General features: G+C 32.0%; 1 non-coding gene across 1 annotated transcript; it reads right to left on the bottom strand.

Annotated features, from left to right (window-relative positions):
* Window positions 1-8086: 8086 nt before the first annotated feature.
* Window positions 8087-8193, bottom strand: LOC128290011 (small nucleolar RNA R71). Its single transcript, XR_008279651.1, has one exon. It is a non-coding gene; the product is annotated as a small nucleolar RNA R71 (small nucleolar RNA).
* Window positions 8194-8662: the final 469 nt, after the last annotated feature.

The following is an 8662-nucleotide window of genomic DNA, read 5'->3' on the forward strand; positions in this document are numbered from 1 at the left end:
AAATTAGAAGATTTGCAGTGCAGTTAAAATGCAATCAACACCTGACTTGGTCCACAGTTGGGCTGGGCTTCCCTTATTTTTCTTTGTTTCCCACTTGACCTTTTATACTTTTTACTATTCAAATTTGTTTCTCTTCCGTCTATTATATATATATATATATGACTTGATTATATATATTATATTACAAGCTACGTACAATTTTGAGAATAATCTTTTGTAGTAGACTTATTAACGGGATGAGTGAAGGTTCTTATATGAGAATTTAATTTTATGTATGATGATATAAAAACAGATAAATATCAAAATTATTAATGTAATGTGTATTCTCATACATTAATTTTAATTTTGTGCTATTTTATATATAAAATTTTAATTTGATTAAAATTTCAAAATTATTAATAATATTATCGAATTAACATCATTTTACGTTGATACATTGCATCTACAAACAATAATATTAACCTAATATGAAAATAAATGTTTGTATTCATTTATTAAAATATATACAATTGAATCAAAATCATAGTTTCATATATACATATGAGTCACAATTCAAATTTTATGCCGCTCCATGCAGAGCTTTCTCACATCCTTCTCCTCTAGGAGTTGCTAAGGAAGAAGTTGAAGAAAAAAAAATAGACTGGAGAAGAAGTCTCTCGAGAAGTCATTTCTCGGCTATTTATAGCTCTACCCGCACGGTCTTCAACCGTGTAGAATCCACCCATTCACAATCATTTTTTCTCCTACTAAGGAATCGATTGGTTCTAATCTAATCGAACCAGATTTGGTTCTCAACCTTGTCCAATTTCAATTACCATCTTTTCTTGATTTTTTAGTAGAGACCATCATCTTTTGGTCTCTTTTAATTTAACTCCCAAATGTTCTAAATTTTCGAGTTTAAGGGATTTTGGGTGTGACAACTAGAGAGTTTTGTTTCTTGGTCATTTTCCTATTTAGCAAATAGGCATATCGTACAACATATTGTTGTAGTTGACCTTTTCAGATGGCATTTTCTATTGCATTCTTGAGTTGAACATATGGTTTGTTATACGACCTTCTGTATTGTGGTAACGATATGAAATGGTGAACAATCTCGACGAGGGTTGTAAGGCATGGCTGGTGGATTTGGTAGAATTTTTTGATACCCTAATTGCTCAAATATGGTAGCGAATGAGCCGTTAAGTTGATGGTATGTGTGATGACGATTATACGAAACTTATTCACATTGATGTTGGTTGGGGTAATTGTCTCTTATGGGTCCTAGGTAACATGGTGGACCTACAGTATTAATCATCCACCTACCCCTTGTTGTGGTGGGTTGTACCATTGGAGCCGTTAGTCACCTACCAAATGGAGAGTTCTTTATTAGGGTTGATATTGGTAAGGCATCGTCGATGATGATGTGAAGGGGAGGATTGTTTAGAAAAGGGGTATACTTGGGTTGTTTGGGCCATTGGCTTAGCTTGATCAATGTCCATCTAATCACCTTTCATGAAGCGATAAATCATTTCATACAGTTGGGATAACTTCTATGAAGGATTACTGATAAGGTGAAATTGGAGGAACTTGTAAGTGGTTATTGCCAAGAAGGCTTGGGTGGCTAAAGCATAAAAAACACCATTGCTTATCATAGTTGTAACATTAAATCTTTTCATGAAAGTGTTAAGGGGTTCATTCTCTTTCTTTCAGATGGACATTAGGTATACGGGGATTGTTGTACAATCTTGTTGGCTAAAATTCTACTCATAAATAACCTAGCCAACTGATCAAAATTTTTTATAGATCTTGAAGGAAGTGAAAGGTACCATTTTCGAGTTCTGCTAGAAAGGGACATGGAGAAAGCCTTGCATTTCACGGCATCTAACGCTCCAATAATGTTCATATGGTTGTTGTAATGAGCTAGGTGATCTTTTAGGGAACTTAAAAGAGGCTAATAGGTTATGCGCCAACACGAAAGAGGGTAAAGGTTTATTAGGCTTAGAACCTTTTGCCCCTTATAAAATTCCAATCTAAGCGCTACAATTTTCTCTTCAATAAGATTAGTATTGTTTTGGGATTCTTATTCTGGATGAAGGGTTTGCAGCACCTCGTTACCATTGCGATCTTTATTTCCTATACAGATAGCGGATTGTGTAATACTTTCCAATTCTAATGCGATAAGTAAATTTTCACCCTTTATAGTGTTCTTGGCTACTCATACCTTTGTAATTAGTTGTTTATTACAGGCATTTTGTTCACCTAACAAGCATTGATGCTCTTGTTATTCTTCGAATTGGCATTGTTAAGCCAAGATAAGCTATAAAAGTAACATATTTTAATCCCATTCTTAATGGGTTTTTGGATGATTAATTATGTAAATTAATGAATTTGATGCTTCTAATCCTTTAAATTCATGTTTCTATACTTAGGAGAGCATTTGGGAGTGAAAAGAGTAAAAAACTAGCCAAAATCGAACAAAAAGAGTTGTTTCAGGATCCACATGGCCTGAGCATTTCCACACGGGCTAGACACATGCCCGTGTAGATGCCCATGTGTTAGCCCGTGTCAATTTCGCACCCTACTTCCTAAATATGCAGGAAAACCCAATTTTTAGGGTTTCTAAGCATGCTAAAGTCTATAAATACTCATTAGAAGAAGACATAGTGGGGGAAATTAGGGGTGTTCAATCGGTTAATCGACCCGAAATAACATTAACCGAATTAACCGACCTTTTAAAATTTTTAACCGTTAACGAACCGAAATTTTTTCAAAAAAATTAACCGAACCGAAAATTTTTTGGTTAATTCGGTCGATTAACCGAATTAACCGAAAATTATATGTTTTTTAATTTTTGGTTAAAATAAGTATAAAATTAACCGAATTAATCGAATTACCCGAATTACCTATATTAACTGAATTACCCGAATTAACCGAATTATTTGTATAAAATTATATATATTTTTTATTTTCATTTTTAGTTTTAGATTTTTATTTTTATTTAGTAAATTATTTGTAATTTTTATGATTGGGTTGGGTAATTGGGTTGGGTTGGGTACTTAGGTTAATATATATTAGATTGGGTATTTGGGTTTATGTTGGATTGGGTTTGAGTGAATAGTAAGCTATTTATATATTATAATTTTATTTATTAATTTTTCGGTTAAATAAAAAAAATTCGGTTAACCGACTGGTTTCGAACCAAATTAACCGTTAACCGAAAACTCAAAAAATTATTAACTGACCCCCGACTGAATTAATTCAATTAACCGACCGATTAACCGAATTCGATCGATTAACCGAATTTTTTCAATTTTACCCAAATTTTGCACACCCCTAGGGGCAATTGGAGAAGATCAAATAAAACACTCGAAGAACACCATCGAAATTAACTCGGAAGCGGATCCTCATCAAGATCGGAGATCTCCTTTTAATTTCATTCAAAGTTTTATTGAGTTTCTTTATGACTTGTGGTTATTCTAACTTTGAGATGTTTTCCTTCAAGATTATGAACTAAATTCCCTAGATACCTAGAGCAGATGAAATCTATGATGAATCTTTTTATTTAATTTTTGTTTTTACACGATAAATACTTTATTATTGTTCTCAATTATGTATGCTTATTTCTTGTTTTAATATTTTCAGGATATTAATTCATGTTTAATGTGTTTATTTCAGTGGAGGAAAAGTCCCTGTTTAAGAGTAGATCTAGTATAATTGAGCAGAGTTGCATGCAATCCTAGAAATACGACGACATAAATCTACCAGATTATAGTCAAATCTAATAAGGGAATCCATAGATCAAGTTAATGTGACAATAGGGGTTTTAATTAGAAAGAGAATTCAATTAATCAATCTATAGTCAGTTGTTCTTACTCTCGAAAAAGATATTAACATAATTTAGGGATTTCTACGAATCAAGACACAAGTGAATAAATCGTTTAATTCATATTCATAATAAAAAGTGAAGTCTAGGTGGATTCTTTACTGGGTATTATCTATCTTATTGGTAATCTTCGATTATTTTCTTGATTCATTCTCTATTGCATTCTTATTAAAATAGTTTAGTAATTTTCATTAAAACACAATTAATCCAATTTGTTAGCTAAATAATAAGAAGACAGTAATTACTAGTACTTTTAGTCCTCGTGAATACGATATTCTCTACTCACCATAGCTATACTATTGTTTGATAGGTGCGCTTGCCTTTGTCGTATTTATAGTTAGTTTAGTGATCATCAAGTTTTTTGTGCCGTTGTTTGGGACTTAAATATTAGGAACACTTGATTTTTATTAATTTAGTCTTTTTTGTTTTTATTATAATTTTTTAGTTTAATGTTTACATTCTAATTTATTTTCTTTTATTTGCTTCTGACAGGTTTTTTTAGTTTATGACAAGAAGAAATTCGTCGGGACTGTCGAAACCCTTTTTTCAAATCGAGTTTTGGAAAATGGGAATCGACTTTAAGAAAAACGAAAACGAGAGTCGCCACCAATCTTTTTAGGTGTGATTGGATCACCAATAAATCATTTTGTTTAAAATCATCAGTTTTGGTCTACGAAATCAAGGAAATGGGTTCGGGAGTCGGTTACGAACGAGGAAGGGTTAGCACCCTCGTAACGCCCAAAAAATTGGTACCCAATTGACTATCAAATGTCTTTAATGTCGGAAGTTTAAAATTCTTAAAATGCAATCCTCTTTAGAATATTTTAATTTTGAAAATTTGGGTTCGCTTGTATCAAATGAATCAAAATATTACATCCAATAAGTTAGGAAGCAATGTTTTTAAGACATTCAAAGCTAAGCTAGCTCTTTTTGAAAATCCCTATCGCAAAACGACAAAACGCCATATCCAGTAAGTTAGGACACAATGTTTTGAAATCCCAAGATAGTTGCTCGTATTTTGAAAAACCTTAAAACTTAAAAGGGTGCTTGACTATTCGAACTCAACGAGAAAAGTTGCAACTCAGTAAGTTAGGGCATTACTTTTCTCGAAGCTTCCAAACATCAAAACATTGCCTCACTTTTAAAATTCTTTTTTGAATTAGGTGGAATATATCTTTCGGTTTTAAAAATAATGATGTGTTTTGTATATCACAAAGAATTAAATAAATCTAATTACAATATACATGTTTCATCATTTCATGCAAATATAGTATAGAAAATAGTAATAATGGCATAAATTACACAATATACATTCTCACTTTATACATCATAAGCAACATAAATGTTCATGCATTATTATTCCATGCTAAACACCATATAATGCATAACAAATACAACAAATATAAATTGCACTATACATATGATAATGTCTTATGCAAATCACCATAAATAATTAATTTCATGCTAATATACAAAATAAATAATATGTAACATTTAACCAACTAAACAATATCAAAATAAGAGAAACCAAAAATAAATAAGTAAATTAAAATGTATAAAAAATTAAATAGAAATAAGATATTTAAAAATATGTTGAATAATATAAGAATGATAAAAGAGAACCCCATCCCTTTTAAAAATGATACATACACATAAATCATATTATAGGGTATAATAACTATATATAAAATATACCAAGTATTAATATTACATTTATTTATTAAATTTTAAAATGTATATTAATAAATAATAAAATAATGTATACTTTATAATAAAATAAAGGTAATGTAAGGAAATATAGTATAATATATGTAGTGTACAACATAATTTACAAATAAAAATATATAATAATATAAATTATATAATATAAAAATGTATATATAATATAATATATAAAAAATATTATGACATATGGTAAAATATAATATGTAATAAAATACATAAATAAATATAATAAAATATAATATGAAATATGTATAATAATAATGTAACAAATATTTTACATATATGAATATAATGAAATAAATAATAAAATATATAACATATAATAAAATCTATATATATAATGTTACAAGTGATATAAATAAAATAATATATTATTATATACATAATTAATGTTTATTAAATATATATATATATATATATAAAGTATTTTAAATAAATTAAATTAAAGGTATATAGGGATTAAAATTAAATTTAATTAAGGAATTTAGGGTTAATTACAAATAAAAAAAACTGGGGCAAATTGGAACACGGACTAAAGCCGAGGGACTCACTGGGCAATTTGTCCTAATCCCAAAACGACGTCGTTTTCTGGAACTGATTTTAAAAGCGCGCTAGGATTAAATTGAAATAAAATCAGAAAATTAGAGCTAAATTGAAAAATAGATAAGATGAAATTATAAAAATTAAAAATGTGAGAGGACCAATTGGACAATTAACCCACTCTACGAAAACACGTGGATCCTCCCCGGGTAATCGGGTCAACACGCAGATCCTAGGCCTAGAAACGACATCGTTTTGTGCTTATTGAATTAAACGAAAACGCCACCGTTTCATTTAAACTATATAAATCAAATTTTAGCTCAAAATTCATTTGAAACCCGAGTTTAAAAAAAAAACCTAAAAGAATTCTCTAAGAGAGGGGAGAGGAGAGGCCCTCTGGGCTCTAGCCTCCGTCAGGCCAGGCTCCGACCATCGGGCACACATGCGCCCACGCACCGTCACCGACTACGCCATACATGGCAGTCGAGATTTGAAAAGCTTCGCTTTTCGCGACGAATCTAAAGGTACCTTTTTTCCTCTGTTTTTCCATGTATTATATGCATGAACTTGCGATAAAGAGAATGAAATAAAAAGTATATCACCTTCGTTTCCTGTAAAAATCTCTGGTGTATTATTGCAAAAATATTCTGTGTACAATATTTTGGTATATCTCTGGTGTTTTTTTCTTTGCGCGTGTGTTCTTTTTTACAGATTTGAGAAAAGGCTTTATAGCCTTAATCTACTGCCTATTTTGGAAAGAAATCGAAATATTTCTTTCCAAACCTTGTTCTAATCTATTTGCCGCAATTTTGCTTTGATTTCTTTCCCTTTCCTGTAGGTGACCGCGAGGATCTCGGTGATTCAAGGGCCGCTGGCTTGATGAGTGCTGAAGCGCTGATGGTGGAACAATCCAAGGCTAGGACTGCTACGAGGGCAATGATCTCGGTAGCGAAAAGGTCACTGGAATAGATTCGATCGAGCCTTGATCTAGTAACTGGACGGTCGTGAGAGAGACAAGCTTCTGGATAGCGCATCAATGGCGTGTCAACAGTGCATTGATGGCCTCGATTTGGGGAGTTGAACAGATGCTCCCCGAGGCTTCCGAAGATATCTGGCTATTGCGATCTCGTGAAACCTTACGGTTTCCTGTTTCTCTTAAGTCATTTGGGCCTTTTGGGCTGCTTTTAAATTTGGGTTAGCCTAATAGGTGGATCAAGTGTTTTTAAGGGTCTGCTGTGTAACGGGTTTTAAAATTTGGGCCCGATGTGGGGTTTGGGTCGGTCTGTTATGTTTAGACATTGGACCCCAATGTTTGGGCTTTGTAACCTGGATTTTTAATGGACTATTTAATAAATATTTATTTATTTATTTTCTTTTGTTTTATTTGAGCCCGGTCAAATTTGGGCTACTACAGGGACCATTGTTGTTTGACAGTAAAATTGAAAGTACTTTTTGCAAAAACTGTAGAGAAGCAAGGCAGAATCGAGAGAATATAGTAGACGAATAAGAGGAAATTATTATTACTGAGGAGATAAATGATAACCTGAATAATCAACTACCTCATGCAGTTGTAGCAAATCCGGATCCTGTTCCTCGTATTATGTACGATTATGCTAAACTCACTCTAATTGGGGTTGAGTCGAGTATTGTGAAACCCACCATTGCTGCAAATAATTTCAAACTGAAGCTAACACTATTCAGATGATTCAATAGTTTGTTTAGTTCGACGGTTTGCAAGACGTAGATCTAAATACTTATTTGGCCAATTTCTTGGAAATCTGCAATATTTTCAAGATTAATGGCATCACTAACGATGCCATTCGCTTATGGTTATTCCCTTTCTTGTTCAAAAATAAAGCTAAACAGTGGCTGAACTCTTTACTACAAGGTTTCATTACCACATGGGTTCAAATGACCGAGAAGTTCCTTCTGAAGTACTTCCCACCGGCTAAGACAACCAAGTTGAGGAACGATATGTCTTCCTTTGTACAAATCAATTTAGAGATGTTATATGATACATGGGAGAGGTATAAGGATTTATTGAGAAGGTGCTCTCACCATGGGTTACCTCTATATCTAAAATAGAAAAAAAGCTACAACAGGAACCTAATAAGGCAAATTATGATCGGGTAAAACCCGAAGAAATTCAAACACCAGTGCTTAAAGAATATAAACCACCAATCTCATATCTGGGAAAGTTGAAGAAATACCATATGGATGAACAATTTGGTAAGTTTCTTGAACTTTTCAAACAATTTCATATTAACTTACCTTTTGTTGAAGCTATTTCGCAGATGCCCACATATGCAAAATTTTTAAAAGAGCTATTAAAAAATAAAAGGAAGTTTAAAGAGCTATCTACTGTGAAACTCAATGATGAATGTTCAGCTATTCTCCAAAATAAACTACCAACTAAGCTGAAAGATGCAGAAAGTTTTACTATTCCCTGTTTTATTGGTAGTTTAAACATTGAGAAAGCATTAGCTAATTTGGCTGCTAGCATTAATTTGATGCCTTGTAAAATGTTCAAACAAC

Source organism: Gossypium arboreum, chromosome 2 (genome assembly GCF_025698485.1).
Source record: "Gossypium arboreum isolate Shixiya-1 chromosome 2, ASM2569848v2, whole genome shotgun sequence".
NCBI lineage: Eukaryota > Viridiplantae > Streptophyta > Magnoliopsida > Malvales > Malvaceae > Gossypium > Gossypium arboreum.